The sequence below is a fragment of the Betta splendens genome, chromosome 3 (assembly GCF_900634795.4).
Source record: "Betta splendens chromosome 3, fBetSpl5.4, whole genome shotgun sequence".
Lineage (NCBI taxonomy): Eukaryota > Metazoa > Chordata > Actinopteri > Anabantiformes > Osphronemidae > Betta > Betta splendens.
Genome location: NC_040883.2, coordinates 9,117,658 through 9,136,633, shown reverse-complemented (window position 1 = coordinate 9,136,633; position 18,976 = coordinate 9,117,658). Strand labels below are relative to the sequence as shown.

Below are 18,976 nucleotides of genomic sequence, written 5' to 3'. Positions count from 1 at the left end.
TATCCCAAGTGAATTCAACGATAAATGCATGAATCGATGAAATAACATTATTGATTATTAATGTAATCATCAAGACTGTAGCTGCAGATGCGGCTCTGCATCTAGAAGTGAAGTTGGCGAAATTGGTAAAGCGTGAGAATCTTATTTTGACTTAACGCACCACAGAGCTAGTTGTGGAAAGTTCTCACATGCCGACTGTGGCGACTGAGATGTGCATCAGCCTTTAAAGTATTTGTGTTATGAGTCAACAGCTCTATCTATGTGGGTTTCCTCTGTTTGGACAGGTCAGGTGACAGGCTCTGCCAGATATTTGTGAATGAACAGGCGCTGAGGGGATCTGTGTGTGTGTGTGTGTGTGTGTGTGTGTGTGTGTGTGTGTGTGTGTGTGTGTGTGTGTGTGTGTGTGTGTGTGTGTGTGTACGTGTGTGTGTGTGTGGGTGTGTGTGTGGGTGGGTGTGTGTTGTGGGTGTGTGTGTGTGTGTGTGTGTGTGTGTGTGTGTGTGCAGGGCCGTTCATTCATGCATTCCTTCCCTTCCACAGTAACCTGAGCCTGGGGGGAGGGGTGGGGAGCAGGAGAGCAGAAAGAGAGAGAGAGAGAGAGAAAGAGGGCGGAGTCTCGCTCGTACATGGGCAATTCAAGATTCTTAGCCTGTGTATAAAATGCATCATCCTGGATGCATGACTGAACTACAGTAATCCTACAGTATTATTCCTACAGGAGAAATTAATGTTCTTATAACATTTAGTGTGATGTTTATAAGAATAACATAAAAGTATAAATAATAAATTAGCAAGCCAACTTCTATATGACACTGATTCTGATCCAACCTGTAGCATCACTATGTGTACATTGCTGTGAGTTTTGCAAAATGCATGTAAATAAATAAATTCCATTAGCTCTTGTAATAAAAAAACGCCAGTAAGACAGTCCTCTGCAATGCATGTCGGACTCCAGCCATTCAACGTCATCGCTCTGTTCATCATTTTTATGGATAGCATTTCCAGGTGAAGACAAGTTCTGAAAGGGTTCTGGTTTGGGGACCACCGGGTTTAATCTCTACAGATAATGTTTGCAGTTGAGCCTGATACAGCTGGGATTATAATCAGCACATCCAATTTGGCAGCCATGGTTTGTCAAATATTGGTGGTGGCCCTCCGTTATCAGAATGAGGAGGAGCTCCAGCCTAAATGGAGGAGTTCAAGTACAGTATTTGGGGTCTTGTTCTCGAGGGAAGGCTGGGGCGCATCAGTCACAGTAAGAGAGTCCATGTACCGGCCCATTGTGGTAAAGAAGGAGGTGAAAGGTAAAGCTCTTCATTTAGCGGCTGCTCCAAGATCTTACTTTTATCTATAGTTTTTAGCTTTCGGACATGACTGACCCATTTTTAAAATTTCAGATGGTGAAGATGAGGAAGGGTTCATCTACGTTTTTATGTAATTTGTTGAACTATTGTATTGGCCACTCAAATGTATATTGTGCTGTGTCTAATAATGATTTTCCTCTTTGCACAGGCACCTCTTTGGACCTCATGTTGCAAGTTCAAGTTCAGCTACTATGTTTACAGTAACACAAACTAAATAAAAAAAACTTACTAACTAATACTAACTAACTACTAATTAATAACATACTAAAATACTCTAATAAAAAAAATTCTGGTTATATTTATTTATAGGGAATACAAAAAACTAGTTGCCTTGCCCCATGCTAAATAATTAAAACAATGAAGAGAAATCCAGTAAAGATGATGGAGCAACTATTTTATCATTTGCATAGCACAGACCACCTTTTATCACGTTTTTTAAAGTCAAACAGTAAATATAAATTAAAATTTTGTGAAGTTATATGGTTAAAGTTTAAAGGGTCAAAAATCTAGTTAAATGTTGAATGTATAAAACTGTGTCATCTGCGAAAAGGTGATTGTTGAAGTGATCAGAAAAAGTAGGATGAGCTTTATGTGTACTATAAATAGTAGACGAAGATGACGTTATCTGCACCTGTGAACAGTATGTACTCGGCTGTAGTTTTATCACAGGTTTGTGAACATCTGGGCTGGTAACCAGGGGAACATTTGGCTGGGGATTAGGAGACTCCCTCTGGTGGGGAAAAATAACAATTTATATTTCATATATTTCAGTAGATTTGAAATAATAAGGAGAGAAAAAGGAGGAGGACGTACTAAATGCCGAGAATAAGTGAGTTTGTAAAACTACACTACACAGTCAATAATCAGATTATTTAAACTTCAGAAAGAGCAGCAACTGTGGTAGTAGTGTCAATCTGGGAATTTAACCTCAGATTGTTTATTAATCAACCATATGTAGTAGCTATTAAAACATAATTAGATATAGATCAAGTTTTGTACAGCCCTGAGTTGTATGACATGAATTCGATATAGGGACATGAAGCACTCTTAACCAAAAGTTGGGATTTATGACAAATGCTTTTCCAACAACACACACTTTGAATTCCAGAGGGATCCCGTGTGAGCAGAGTCAATGTGTGGGTATAGTTTCTGTCGCTAAGCCTTCGCCTGTGTTCTACTGCAGGGAGTGCTGGGAAGACAACACACAGGGAGCACAATGCTGTAACACACATGCACATGCAGATATGGCAGCATGGCCCCGGTCTTTGCCTCCTCCTTCCCTGTGTTGGGTTGCAGCCCTCCTCCATCCTGTGACCTACAGGCATTTAACCTCTGACCTGCAGGGCCAATATTAACTCTTGCGTGATTGTTCTAGGGCAGCCGACTTCCCCTGGCCCAGGCCCTGAGAACATTCCTGGACTCGGTCGCTAGGAGAGCTTCGCTGTCACATTGCTGACCTCCTCTATGGCCAGGGTTACCCTTGATCTTATACACACACACACACTCAGCAGTACCTCTATTCCAACCGGCCGCCTCCCAAAGGGTCCTTGGGGGGGCTGCTGGTCTATTTCGAAGCTGAAGGCCACCCAGTCCGCCTACTAGCTGACACTCTGTGTTCACTTACTAACACACAACAACTTTGCTCATCGAATGCTGTTCCAATGGCTAATAGAGATGTGTGCTATCAGTAAGCCAACAAACATTAACACACCTGCATCAGGGGTTTACAGGCCACAGTACCCTAGATTCTGTTGCAGCACAGATCTCATGACATTCGGTAGATTTGTCAACTAATAAATGAAAACTAACCTCAACACAGGTTTAAGCTTTAACATCACAAAATGGCAGTGGGCTGAAAACGATTGTGTCTTGTATTGATATCACAGCATGCAACAACAGACGCCACATGAAGCGAGTGAATGAACGAAGCAGAACAAACGATGAAGGTAAACCCCAATGTATTACATGTACATGTACAAGACACAAGTGTTTAAAGACAGGAGGAATCAATTTAAATGAGACACAGCATACAGTAGCAGCAGTCGAATAGGATTCAGTAGGACAGGATAAAAGCTTAAGTAAGATAAAGGATAACTGAAATTATTATTTTTGTATTGTTTAGGTCACCCTGTGTTGTTATGGGCAAAATGTGATTAAATATGAATAAAATGAAGTTTTTGTTTTGCATTATCATCCAAAGTTGCATTAGCAGTTCCAAGCCGTTCAGTCTTTGTTGCTTAAATGGACATCCAGTCAAGAAATATAGGTCATCTGAATGAAAAGTGAACAATTAAGAATGATGGCGGTGGTTTGTGCGTGCGTGCGTGCGTGCGTGCGTGTGTGTGTGTGATTGTGCTGATGTGAAGATAAGAGAAACAAGCTATTGTAACCGTGTTGTCAGTGAAGGCTTTCAGAAACATCACTATTGGCTCTCCGTCGCAGGCAACAATAGCAGCTAACTGATGAGAGTATCATTGGTCATTAGTTCAACTAGGTTGCCTGATTGTGGATATACTAGATAAGCAAAACATGATCAATCATCATGTTTCCGCTGCACATGCAAGTTAACAGAAGATGAAAGACAAACAACAGACCACATTCATTGTGAAAGTGAATGATCGCAGATTGCATAACTCACTAACTGTCACCTTTGATACTGCTGTAAAAAAATTGTGCCATGTACCTCCCTGTTGTATAAGGTGTAGTGTGATTTTGATATGTACATGATCTTTACCTAAATTAAAATCTCAGGTCTTAAACCTTCCCCTGAACTGAGCAAAGCATCTTTGTGTGAGGACTTGAAGGTGTTGTTACGTGTAAAGGATATTGCACTAGGTGTTGTTGACGCTGATTCCTATCAAAGCCATTTCAGCAGATATTACGGATAATGTTTTCGGTTGGTGAAGATTACACATAGTTTGAAGTCTGTTGTACATATCAGATTATGGGAGGTTTCAGTTGAGCCACGTGTGCTGTCGGCACTTCCACTAACTTTGTTCGTTGTCTTTGTTGCCTGAACTCACCTGCCGGTTTTTCCCCAACACAGTGCAGATGTTTAACGCTATAGAGATAGTTCCTCATCTCCCGTAATAAGTACTCAGACTGTGTTTTTTATCTAAACAGACACAGTGTACAGTATATAAAACTAAAACAACCCTCTGACACAATGGCAATATAAGCAAAAGCTAAGGTCATGCTACTATTTCCGACTGCAAACATCCAGTTTATCCATCTGTATATAATGCACATGTATGTGTGTGCACGCTGATACCACAATGGAGGGCTGCTCGCCAGTCATGTCACTGGACAAAGGCAGCAGCAGGACCGTTTGTGGAGAACAATGAGTCTGGTCACCATGGACTGACATCCATCCAGTCACACACACACACACACACACACACACACACACACACACACACACACACACACACACACACACACACACACACAGTGATTAACACTGTGGTTTATCTCACGCCTAGGTGAGTTTTCTCCTCCACAGTCCAAAGACATGATTGGTGACTGTAGGTGTGAGTTTAAGAGCTACCCTGTCTCTAGTTAGGGCCTCTAGTGGTCTGGTAGCTCAGTGGGTAAGCACAAGGTCCCAGGTTTGAGCCCTGCCTCTGGTACCAGGTGTGTCTTTGAGCAAGACATTTTACACTAACTCCCGGATTCTGACACTGCTCCTCCAGGGGATGAGTTAAAATGCAGAAATGAGTAAATAACACCTTCAAGTAAAAAAGTTGAATTACCATTAACTGTGGTAGACAGTGAATGAGTGTGTCACCATGCAGAACACACACAGACATGTTTGGGCTCCCAACACTTTGTACAAACAGGTTGGTTTGATGCGAGCTGAGACGATCAGCGGGTTACAATCTTTTATAGGATGCAGCATTTGCATGTACCGTAGTATGTGGCTAATCAATGTGACGTTTTACAGTGTATCTGGTAAGTTTCATGCGAGATTTGAGTATTGGTTGTGTGTGTGACTGCAGTGTGAGGCTGGAGTATGAGGAGCGCTCAGTCTGCCTCACACCTGCCCAGCAGCAGCTTTCCATGAGTATGAAGAAATATTAAAAAGCCTCAGAGGAAAACTGCTCATCCTCGCAACTTAAATTATAAAACATTAACGTATAAAACATGGAATTATTCAAACCATGCTGATGTTCTCAGTATCAACAGAACATATTACAATATGTGCACAGAAGATTTTAACAATAAGATCCCGCCTCCCTTAAGTAGTTGCCGCTTGAAACAGTTATTCTTAATAACCAGTATTGTTGGTATATAAAATGTATAACAGAAACTACTTCTTGTGTGTGTGTGTGTGTGTGTGTGTGTGTGTGTGTGTGTGTGTGTGTGTGTGTGTGTGTGTGTGTGTGTGTGTGTGTGTGTAGAAGTTGCTAATGAGTTGAGAATCAGGTCATAGCTGCAAGACGATAGAGACCTCCTGGTGAGGAGTGGTCGCCACTTGGCGATGGCCACGCTTCAGGACACAAACACACACACACAAGGAAGTTGATCAAGTGTATGCAATGAGGTCAGGGAGGTGTATGGGAAGAGGAGGATGGCGTGAGAACACAGGGCAGCGAGGGGGGAAACGGGCCCTCTTACTTTTAGTCGTGTTCTGCAGTGGTGACCACAGGCTGGACACAAGCCTGGAGCTCGGGCAGCAGGTGCCCGGTCAAGCTGTGGTGGAGAGGGGCAGTGGTGGGGCAGGACAAGCGCTGGCACCATACGGAGAAAAGAAATCAACTGGCGTTTGAACGGGCTGGAGCAGGCAGAAGGTCATTTATTAACCCCCCACCACTGACCCCCCGACTCATGATTACAGGACAGACGTGCAATCACACTATGCAGGAAAACGGATCCTTCGTAATCTATTTCTACACTTTTTATATCGAAAGGTCTGTTACATAGTAATAAAAGTTTACTATTTATTATCGTAATTGTTTTTATTTATTGTACATGATGTGGTCACACACAAATCTCAGGTAAATTAAATAACCACAAATACCTGTGTTGACTAGTCTAATAGCTGTTCACTAACTAGCAGCAGCTAAATAAACCTAATACAGCGCTAACAGCAAGTTTATGTCAGATTCCAAAATATTTACTATGCTGTAATAAAAGATGATTGTCCTCAAAGAAATTCAAGTATTGGGGCTTGTAGTAGACCCACCACCCACACACAGCTGCAGCGTTATGTTCACATAAGCCAACTGCTTTTTTGTCCTTATTTATAACTTTTAGTTGTGTGAAGACTGGAACGTTTATGTATGAAATTCAGATGATGGATGGACGATTGATTTGTGTTGTGTCTTTTCCCTCAGTTTCTTCATATTTGTTGTGTTACATTTCATTAATCAGATAGTCATACACATGTGTTGGTGAGGATTCTCAGTCGTCCAGGTGGGGTTGAGTCACAGCATCTGGAACAAAGATGTCCAGATGTCATGACTCAACTTCCAGACATTCGTACACATTATGAAGCTATTTACGTGATGTGAAGTTCAACCACAACGTGTAAAGGTCTAATAATTAAGATACAGGTGGGAAAGGTGAGGATGTCAGACACAATCATCTGCGGCACATACAGCGTAAGCATCAAGTCTACGTATGCTATTCTAAGCTTTTGTAGGTTTGTGATTCCAGTCTTCGATCTCTCTACAGATTACAGCTTGTTTGTGACTGACTACTTGTGTTTGTCGTATTACACAAATGTTACAGGTGCTCCTCTGTGAATACATCTACCGCCCGGCGTACATATCGCGTGTTCAATTACAAGTTGTCTGTCTGCTTACGGTCCCCCCCCCCCCTCCAGCTGAGGCTTTAACAATATGACGGAGCAACGAGCCGCAGGCCACGGGGCTGATCGGGCACAATATTGTGTAGAGGGCAACTGTCCATTCTAGACCATTGTCTGGATGAGCCCTACTGTCTCTAAGACAAAAGAAGCACCTGCCTGACCCAACCAACCACACACATACGCATGCTGCTCTGCCATGTGCCTGACACAAGGCCACTGTTTGTCCATAAGCTCCTATTTTACATAGGAGGGGTGTGTGATGTGAGGCTGGACATGTAACACACTCTCTGGGACTCTTTTGTGTGTGTGTGTGTGTGTGTGTGTGTGTGTGTGTGTGTGTGTGTGTGTGTGTGTGTGTGTGTGTGTGTGTGTGTGTGTGTGTGTGTGTGTGTGTGTCGGGGTGGGGGCTGTACGGATAGTGGCGGGAGACAGGGAGAGCGGTGTGTGTGTGTGTGTGTGTGTGTGTGTGTGTGGGGGGGTCAGTTTGGCGGGAATGTCAGGCTTGTTAGATTTACATCTGTTCAGCAGTGTGCCAGGCCGCGCGCCACATTACTGAAAACACACTCATTCACACAGGCGCGTCCGACCATTTGTGAGGAACAGAAAGGCATCATGTTGGCATGTGCCTGCTTAACAACAGGTCAATCTGTCCATCTGCGCGCGCGCGCGTGTTGGTGTGTGTGCGCACATGGCCAGCGGAAGCGACACTAAAACACTTGTTGTGCATCTGTCCTCCAAGGCATGTCCAATGAGCAGCTCCCGCCGTCAAAGAGGGGCTCTGTTGATCCAAGCAGCCTCCCATTGACAGTCATCCAAAGCCACAGGCAGACTCAGTCACAGACGTCAGCCCTCACCATCCTGCTGAATAACTGTGCATTGATGTGCTGGGAGGAATAGTGCATGAAATGTTCTCTACCAGGCAGTTGTGCCTGAATGTCTCCTAACGTCAGGAGCTGAAACTGGGGTTCCATAAAGGTCTAATTGGTCCACAGGCTAATTATAACGTCACACAAATTTTTAATCAGGCTTTAGAAAATCTAGTACTGAAAAATAGTTAAAAATGATTATAGGATGTAATTTAAGGGAAAGGTAGCACAGTGGTAAACGTCTCACCTTTCGTGGTCTAGTTAAGAAAGAATTTAAATGACTCAATCAAATCACTCTTCTTTTTGTTTATTGAATTTCATAAAATGTCCAAACATAAAAGTAAATCCTGCAAACACTGTGTCAGGAGGACAGTTGGTTCTTGGAAGGCTCCGTCCTGCTCTGATGATGGAAGGACTTCAAGACAAACCTCTTTTACTTTCTCTGCTTCAGTGCCTGGCATCACTTCCTGCTTTATGGCTGCTTGTAATCATTCATGAGGGATAGACTTTAAAGTTTAAACTAGGTATTTAATCTCAACAGTTCCTGTGAGTCACGGCATTTTTCTAAAGAACACATGCCCAGTGTTGACGGTGGCAAATATAAATGGCTTCATGTTTGTCCAATGGCTGCTTAGAATGTCTAGAATTTGAAAAAGGAAAAAAAGTTAATAATGTTCAAACAAAGTGAGACAAGGTGACTTAGGTTGCCAGGTGGAGACACATGGCCTGGTGATAACTGCACTATCGCTGTTTGTTAGGGAGTGTAAATAGTGACTGGTTAGTGATAACAGCCAACGACTAACTCCCACACAAGGGCTGTAACACTGCTGGCATCGACATCAAAACCAACGTCCGGCAGTAAAATATAAACACAAGGTGAGTTCACATGGAGAGGAAAGTGTAAAGCAGAGGCAAAGTGCAGGGTTTCAACACATTCCAGGAATTATACTTTTTCTTTCATTTTGCTCATGACCCCGTTGACCATCTCATGTATTGCAATTCCACATATATCCATTTAAATGCACACACACACACACACATACACACAAACATATAAATTAACTCTCACGTGTACATGTACTGTAAGACTTGCTAGAAACTTTAAGTCTTTTGTAATTCCTAGTTTCTTTGAAGGCACATTTCATCAGTCTATGCAAACATGTACAACAGTACAGTAGCACCGTGTGTGTGCATGCGTGCATATATTAGCTGTCTTCCTACAAGTGCTGCTCTGCACTGAAGCATTTTAAAGGCTGAATGGAGGAGTGTGGAGGACCAGGGAGGGACAAGGTCGCTTTCAGTGGAGGGAGGAACTCAACACATAAATCCTCCTGCTTCTCTTTGATAAGGCTTCAATTCACCAGGGATCATGTACCATGCTAATAGCTGCCTGCTCCGACCTCCCAGCCCCGGCTCACGTAACACACACACAACACTTGTACACAAGCAAGTGCAAAGAAACACACACACACACACACACACACAAACATTTTTATACATTTGTATATTATTTAGGTCATATTCCACCAATAAAGCATATTTTTATCAATAATGTTTGCTACTGACACACAAGCACAAAAATACAGTATAGTATTTTTACTTACCCAATTTCAAGAATGTATACTGAGACCGCTTGTCTTCTATGATTAAAACCATATTAGCACACACACACACACACACACACACACACACACACACACACACACACACACACACACACACACACACACACACACACACACACTCCCCACACCCTCCGGGCCAAAAGCAGGCCATTTCTCTCTTGAGATGTTCACACAATCAAGTCAACCTAATACGAGTGGACAGGCGCCTACTGCCATGGATGCCAGACACAATATGCTATAATTACACATTCACGAAATGCAAACATCTGAAAATGTTGTTTTCTGATAGACTCTGCAGCCTGAAAGAATAAAGGGGCACAGGGTCACATGCAAGAATTTCAGGCAGGTCTTTCATGTAGAGCTTATAAAATTACAGATACTAAGATTTTACCTCTAAAATCCCAGTGTGGATTAGAAAGAACAATACATTCAGTTCACTACAGGTGAAAAGGAAAAAAGTTAGCGCAATAATATTAACAGTATTAAAAAGAGACACAGTCGATTAGGAGAGTTAAGCCTATATAAAATGTTTAATATTTTGCTTTCACTAGAAGTGTATTGTCACAGTATCAAGACATTTTTTTACCACTTTAGCCAAACTAAAGGGCTTTTTTCTGCACAGTAATGTGACAGTCTGGCTAATTCATTAGTGGGGGTGTTGCTCTGAGCCTTCCGAGGGATGTTAATGCAGGTTGCAGACAGATGTGATTCTAAATGGCACCACACTGTGAGCCTACACTATAGCACACCATGAGCCCCACGCTATACTCTGAAAGACGAAGCCTCCACATAATCGTTGTTTAGGAGCGAAGCATAGCCGAACTCTTTGACGTGCTGTAAAGAAAGCTGTAAGATGAGCAAATGAAGGGCCACAGCTGCCCTCCTGGAGCGGCGCTGTTTGTCTCTGTGAACGCGAGTGCTTCAGCACGTCTGCCTGATAGCCTCACTGTAGGGAAGAGGCTTAAGTCAGGCAGTAATAGCATTGTCGGGGAGCCACACCTGAATGATTCTTCAGCCGATGCAATAGATAACCCCCACAGCAACATACTCCCACTGACAACATTAAGCCAACAGCCTACTCCCCCGCTCCATCCTGCAGCCTGGGCCTGGTCTGACTGGTCTGACCAGAAGGGGAATGGGCATCCCAGGCGGGAGGAACGCTGACCACCCATGGTACAGCCACGGTGCGGAGGGCTTGGCCCCCTGGGCAGGCGGCAGCACTGAGGTTTGAACACGGCCCACTTCGTAGACACAGTGGTTCCCAGCCTTCTGTCTGATGGAAGTCTGAAAATTAATTAACTAATTAATTAAATTAGAGTCCACAGCCACGCTAACAGCGTTGTTAGGCTGTAACGCTTGTATGGCCTTGATCTTAATTATTCAATTCAGCTGAGTTCAGCTTATTTTATAGTGTAACAGGTTTTTTAACTTTGCAATATACAGTACAGAAACATAGACAAACTTAACAATTATAATAATAACATTTTAGTCACCATAATTTAAAACATTACTCCAGTACAGTATGACTCCAGCATCTACTGTGGTCCCTTTTTGTCAACTTTAGCAAAACGTAGAAAAACAGAGGTGTACCTGATAAGGTTGCCAGTTAGTCAGTAGAAGGTACAGTACAATGATGTATAAAAACCCTACTCGAGAACTGACAAGCGACAGTGCAGAGGAAATATCTTCCTATAATGGAATAGATGTCAGCAGAGCCAGGTACAGGTTAAAGCGGCAGTTGCTTCAACTGTGCCTCGATTTAAGAACAAGAACAGGCAGCAAACACAACACAGGCATGTTGGCTGAAGCAGCACTGGCAACACAGCGCTCAGTTACAGTTAGTCCAGCCTGCAAGTAGCTAAAGCGTGGGGCAATTTCACTTTACTTTACTTCACTTTAAGAAAGGGTGCTTCAAGCATCACGATGATGTGGGTCAGACGCCTGCTCACCTACATACACATCCACCAAGTAGACTTCATTAAGAGATATTTCTGTTCATCTAAAATCCTGACAGCTTCTGGATGGAGTCCAGTCACCAAACCAGTACTGCTGGTCTGTGTCACAGTCTGTTGCTTCTGTGCTGTGCTGTGAGTGTTGACCACTTGGATGCTAATGACCTAACGATTCACAGAGAGGGTACATACAACTGTAAGCAAGTTAAGTAACAAAGAATCTTTTGGATAAAGGTCCAGATTCAACTGAACAGAACCTTTGGGATAAACATGCCCTGGATCAATAAGAACCTTCAAAGACACTGGATCCAGTGGTGCTGGGTTTAAAAATGTTTCTGTGGCATGAATATGAAACAAGGTTCATTAAACTAACAAGAAGTTAGAAGAAGATGTGACCAATATATTCATTAGCAGCAATTTTAAATATTTTGGCAGCTTGGATTTTATGAAAGGACAGTTTTTTATAACGGTGAAATAAATAATCACTACATTTACAAGAGTGCTTGAAAAACAGTCTGCAAATGGGAAACAGGGATATAACTGTGAAACTTGTCCAAAAATAGTGTCACATGGGTCCTGCTCTGAACCCGCGTCCACTCGCTCTCCGTCCTCTGTGTCTTATCTATGAGCATTTGTAGCACCCATTAGCATTGAAGGGTCTGCTAATCTTTAGCTTCAGGGAAGGAAATTCACTTTCAAAGAGCTGAGGCCATTCTCTGTTCCTCTCAGGCCACTCCCACTCTCCTCCTCCTCCTCCTCCTCCTCTCCTGGGCTTGCAGCCTTTATGTTGACATCTGTCGTCCACATTCCAGACACAGCTCCTCATCCATACCTGTTGGTCCAACGCGTGCGTGTGTGGTCGGTGGGTGGCTGGGGGGCTTTGAGGGGCATTTGATATACGTGAATCAGATAATAACTCAGCATTTTGAAATATCACCATTAGATATGCAATAAGCCCTGCAACGGACTGGCCACCTGTCCAGGGTGTACCCGCCTCTCACCCACAGACAGCTGGGATGGGCTCCAGCACCACCCGCGACCCTGCATGAAGATGGATGGATGGCTGTTAAATGAATGAAGACTAAATAGCATAGGTATAAGTGCTGGTGTGTCAGGGCCCCAGGTCCATATGTGCCATCCATGCTCTCCCTCTCTCATTTAGCCACGCCCCCTTCCTCCGGCCACTCCCACTGCCAGGTTTTCCCCCTCTGTCACTCATTACCTGTGTAATAGTCTAACCACACTCACCTTTGCCTTCCTCTCAGTGTCATGTTTATATACACACTATCAAACCAAGACTGAGTCTTATTTATCTATACATACACAGTATATACAGTAAAGAGTGCAGATTGAAGCGATCCTCTGTGGACCTCCACTCAGCCCTCATTACCACCCCCCCATCACAGACATTGTCTCCAACCTCAGATTTCCCTACATAACCTTCACCTTCACAGTCACAGTCACTTCCTGGTCATAACAGAGGGGGAGTGTTAGAAGTCATCTGCTTTCAGTTTCAAACCCAAGTTCCTCATCTTCGTGGAGAATCACGTACACCTGCCGTGTGTGGGCGATCACATATCTGAGCTCTGGTCGTCTACAGCTCGAAGGGGGGCGACACTTTCTATCTGAACTGGCCTGCTTACTGTATAGTTCAACCATCTTTAGAGAAGCTACTGTAATAGCAATCACCTGCAGCAGAGCTGCTTCTACAGTATGTGCATCATTTGGCCTTCAGTCTTTTTTGACCCACTCATTGCTTCTTATTCTGATTGATGATCCTAAACATGTCAGTGGAATATAATGCATATTTCCCAATATGTTACTGTAAACTGTTTTTTACTTCACAAACACCATACAGCATCTATTCCTATACTGTAGGACTATGGCACCATGAGAATTGACCTTTATAAAGATAATTATTAATGGGTATTAATGGGCCACTGTATGATTAGGTAGATTTATGTCTGCATTCACATTCAGGCTCATCTATATTTACCAAAATACCTCCAAATCCTGGAACATCTGCACAGTGTTAAGACAACACGAACTTTAAACAAGATGGTTGAAATTCTCAGTGGTTTCAATGAGCGGTTAAGTGCCTCATAAATGTGTCACTCAGACTCCTACCGGAACAATATCCCTAGATGTTAACTCACACCCTCTCCCTTGCACACAAGGGTGTGAACAATCAAATTTCACTTTTCCTCCCTGTGGAAGCAGGAGAGCAGAGAGGAACAATGACGACTGCCCTTCTTATTCAGTAGAGCGTCAGAAACAAAAAAACAGTGGGATATATTTCAGTAGGACTGAAATTAACTACAAAGGGTACGACCCCCGGTATGTCACCAACAGAGACTAAAATCTATTCTTTAAGTCATAAACTTAAAGTGTGTTTACAGGAGGTTTGCACCTCTTCGTTTGTGATAGGATTGAGTTTTCTGTCTTGAAGCAAGACAAGCGATGATGAAATAGAACAAATGGCCACCAGATGTCTCTAAAGTCCCCAAACTACGATTTTCCAGTCAGCATTAGAAACGAGAGAGATCAAGGTCGCATTTCACATTGATACATTTAATAATAAAGTGGGGTCCAGATTGTTACATGTCTTTTTGTGGGCATTCACAGGGAAACAATACAGCAAAGGATGACACGCAGAGAGCTCAGATGTGTCATCCGTTCGTCGCTTCTCCAGGCAGTCTGCGTTTTTCTCCTCTGGTCCTTGCAGGTCTCTTGAGCCATTTCTCGTAAATGAAGATGCATAGTCCATGCCACAGGACCCGCCTACACAGAAGGAGGACCAGCACCACCACCACAAGAGTCCCAGAGAACATGGTCCACCCTACGACATGCACACACACACCTAGTGTGAAATGCTTGCATCCTTTAATGAGGGAGCTGTCGATGGCTGGTGTCAAAACGAAGTTCATGAGTTTAAAGTTTAATCTAAAATTATTTGATTGATTTTGGTGGATTTCTTCGCTTGTCTATATAGTTTTCTGTTGGGTGTCAATGAGAAGAGAGGATACACACTGCACAGGTTGCCAGAAACAGTAAAGACACACACACACACACACACACACACACACACACACACACACACACACACACACACACACACACACACACACACACACACACACACACACACACACACGCCTGCTCAATGAGAAAACTGAGATAATAATGATTATAAGCCATGTTTTACTATTTACGACACCACTAATGTTGGAATAAGCACTGAGTGCTACTGCTTTCATGCATGTGGATTTTGTGGGACCATGTGTGCATAGTCATCGAGTTATTGGTAGAGAAGTTACTTGTCGCTTCCCCTATTGTGGAAGCTGTGTGTGTGTGCGTGCGTGCGTGCGTGCGTGCGTGCGTGCGTGCGTGCTCTTCAACCTGATAACAATGATTGCTCTGTGGAGGGCCGCTCCACAACAACCTTTGATAGAGAGATACAGGGAGAGAGAGGGAGCATGACGGAGAGAGCCCGGAAAAAAAGAGGTCTGATTTGTGGAGTGTGCCTCACACCCTCCTGTGGGCGCCCCCTTTACTCCGGGCGCCCCCTCTCCCCTCTCCCCCTTCTCCTCTCTCTCTTGCTCCTCTCAATCCTTTCTTCTCAGCCACTCTGATGTAATCCAAAGGCCTCCGCAGGAGCAGCTGCACAGCGAACCAGCCTTCCCTCCTTCCCTCTCCCTTTCTCTAAATCTCTTTCTGTCTTTTCTTTGCACTTCCAGAGGCATGCAAGGCGAGGCGAGGCAAGGGAGAGGAGGGCGCGCAGACACAATTGGGGTCTTTTTCTGCCCTGAAAAAAGGGGGCTATCGCCTCACATCTCCTTCTGTCGCCCCTCTACTGTACTATACTGCAGGCGAGTGGGTGGGTGCAATGGCACAGTGTGTTGATGTGCTGAAAGGGCAGCATAAAGAGACAACTACATGTAAATACCAAAGGCAGGCAACAGGTTTAGCTGCACACGATCAGTGGTGGCTCCAAGCAGCAGTGTGAACAGCTACTGTATGTCTCAAAACTGAGTGTGTCCATATTTCATCTGTGTACATTTTAGTTAAAGGCATTGTGACTATAACCAAGAGAGGAACACCATGTGTTGATCTCCATGCACTACTAGGCCTTAACGTCACCATAAACTATGCGCTGAGCAGGGATTAAAGTTATCTCTGCATTAGTGTAATATTTCCTTGAGCCGTCTTCAGAAAGATGAAGTTGTGGTTTGTCCCTGCCCTCTGTTAGGTTTAAATGAGCCTAAAGCTCTGCAACTAGCAGCCTCTATAGGCTGAAATATTCATTACAGCACGATGGTCCTTGCTGGATAGAATAAAAGAACGTGTGCTCAGAATGGTGCTTTAGTGAGGCTGATGGTGATTAATACGCTGACTCTGGGATCACAATAGTGTCAAGGCAGTGCAATTATTAACAGACTTCAGGATCCTCCACAAAACATCCCTGGCACCGCAGCTGATGAATGTTAATGCACTTCTACACATTGAGACCTCACAGGACTCACAGCCATACGTGTAAAAGCTGCACTAGCAGACTCTACTAAAGAACAGTGCTAAACAGCTGTAGTCAGTCTCATGCTGTAGTTCCAAATTATTCTTAAGAAAGAAATAGGGTAACACACCGTAATATGTGTTTGTTCTTCAGATTTGTTCAATGCTTCTAGAAAGATTGAGAATTCTAACATACCATCCATCTGACTAACATGGCAAATAATATACTTAGTTATTATGCTATACACAAATTTATACTGCAATACTTTTATTATGTATTTGCAGCATGTATGATCTCATTATGTAGAAAAATAAACTTAAGCAAATAAAACTCACCTTCCAGGTGAAAACAGATTGAATAATGTATCACAGCAGTGGGTTGTGTAATAATCTAGTTTCCAGCAAACACAAGCTAAGACTGAAACATGTCCAACAGCAAGCTGCCGCCTCACACTGAGGCACAGGAAGTGATGTCCTTGCTTTGACTTTTCTGATTAGGAGAATGTCAACAGTTTGCTGATACAGAAGCCAACTGAGTTGAGGATTTTGACTAAAAACAAGACCAGCAGCACAGATCATCAAGCAAATCCTGTCTGCGTTCATCATGCGTGTATCATCAGCAGTACCTGGCCTCGTTGACATGTCTGCAGCTGAACCTGTACCTGGGACTTCTGTTGATGCCTGTGGATCCCAGTCAGCGCTGAAATGAATCCACCACTTGGTGCTGCTGTTTTTGTGCCTGTTCCAGTCAGATGTGCCAAAACTGTGCAGCTGCAAAGCAACGCAAGCTCAACAAATTTTGTGCTAATCTCCTGTCCACATGTCCACCTGCTGTCAGTCAACTGCATGTTTTTAGACCTAGTGAACCTGCCATATCCTTAGAAAAAGCATTTTTTTATTATTCAAAGAATTTTCATTTTGTAATTCACAAAAACTGAACAATTACACTTATTTTAAAAACAAATGGCTATAACTAAAATTACAGAAATAATGCCAAAAGTAACGCTAACAACAAAAGCTCTACTGAATCTACTGAAGTGTTTAAATCGTCCTCAAATAGTTTTTCTTGCCATTTGAGCACTCGATATTAAGTGTTCTGGTTTACTTTATATTTCTGTGGGTTGTGTTTGGCAAATTAATGCAAAAAAACCTTCTTTTTTTACTCTGTAGCTCTGTTTGGGTCCAACTTAATAGGAAACCACCTAAGCAGTAACGTGAGGTGAAGCCCCCGTTCTTCTGACCAGTAGCTTTATGAAACAACAAACAAGACAGATAATAATTCTGCAGCTGCATTTCCTTCCTAATCTCAATTCATTATCTGACAAGCGTAGTTTATCTCGGCATCCCTGTGACCTGGCTGACCCTTGCTCCAACCGAAGAAAATCACTTACCTGTGTGTGTGTGTGTGTGTGTGTGTGTGTGTGTGTGTGTGTGTGTGTGTGTGTGTGTGTGTGTGTGCGTGTGTGTGTGTGTGTGTGTGTTAAAGGGGGCCTGGGGTCCTGTTTATTTATGCCTGTCTAGGTGTCTTGGTTATAACTGAACATTATACTTCCCAGTCACAGGGACCACAGGGGTCACATATGGTGTGTCCTAGGGGCATGTGTGTGTGTGTGTGTGTGTGTGTGTGTGTGTGTGTGTGTGTGTGTGTGTGTGTGTGTGTGTGTGTGTGTGTGTGTAGGTAGATTAGGGTCAATCAGCCATGTGTTTGTTGATACTTCCAGAGAAAAGTGAACCAGCTACCGCTTCTGGGAATGATCCATAGTGTGGACCATTTTCACAGCTCTGTTACCTCTGTGCTTTGTGGTTTGACTTCTGTTACCCATGTCAACTATTTATTCATTTTCCATCATCAAGGTCTTCTTTGAAGCCGCATGACACATGACCCTAACTACACCTAACTAAACACACATTCACATTCAAGTCTGTGGCATGACTATGGCGGTTTTTTGGAGTGTGGTTTTAAACAACAAATCTGCCTGAAGTGGTATTAGTAACATAAAAGTAAGATAGGAGAGAGAAATTAAATTTCCGCCGACTCTGCCTATGCCTCTTTACTAACTAGGACCCCAAAAAATTGAACTTATTGAGTTATTGAGTTATGCACTCAGCAACACACTAAGAGAAGTAAGACAAGAATGCATGGGATGCTGTCATCCCTCCATTACAGCTTAATTATTCATCGTGTTTAACCTAGCTCGTACCAGGTAATTAACTCTCCGTAGATGATAAGTTAATAGTGTTTTTTTTCTGTTTGACTGTCCAGATGGAACTCGAAAACCAGTGAAAAGGAAGAGGAAGTAGGCAGACAATCAGCCACATGGAGCGAGCAGACTGCTGTTTTGGCATGACCTGAAAGCAAGGAATGTGTGCATGAATGTGTGTGTGTGGGGGGGGGTGGGGTGGTGGTGGGGGCATAGGGGGTGGAGAGTGTGTGTGTGTGCGTGTGTGTGTGTCTGGGTTACCATTCAAAGCCCAACATTGACAGCCAAGCTACCAACCTCCACAGCCAGGATCAGTGCAGGGTGGCACACTCCACAGACAACATGGCACTGTAGCCTGGGAGTGTGTGTGTGTGTGTGTGTGTGTGTGTGTGTGTGTGTGTGTGTGTGTGTGTGTGTGTGTGTGTGTGTGTGTGTGTGTGTGTGTGTGTGTGTGTGTGTGTTGGGTGCAGCGTGCAGCACCCTGGGTGGCCTGGTGGTCTGTTTAGCTGCCTGTTTGGCACCATGGGTGTCTGGGCACCAGCATTTCAAGCCAACAACCTCAATAGTGGGGAGATGCTTACGACTTGTACCCAGTTACATTAGGGAGTAGCTTTAGTAAAGTCAAGGATAAAAAAATGAGAATATGG

General features: G+C 43.5%; 1 long non-coding RNA gene across 1 annotated transcript; it reads right to left on the bottom strand.

The window, feature by feature from the left end:
* Positions 1-14,169: 14,169 nt before the first annotated feature.
* Positions 14,170-16,887, bottom strand: LOC129603891 (uncharacterized). The gene is made up of 2 exons (XR_008694215.1): positions 16,465-16,887; positions 14,170-14,458 (listed from the first exon to the last, which is right to left on the bottom strand). It is a non-coding gene; the product is annotated as an uncharacterized LOC129603891 (long non-coding RNA).
* Between the last annotated feature and the right edge of the window lie 2,089 nt (positions 16,888-18,976).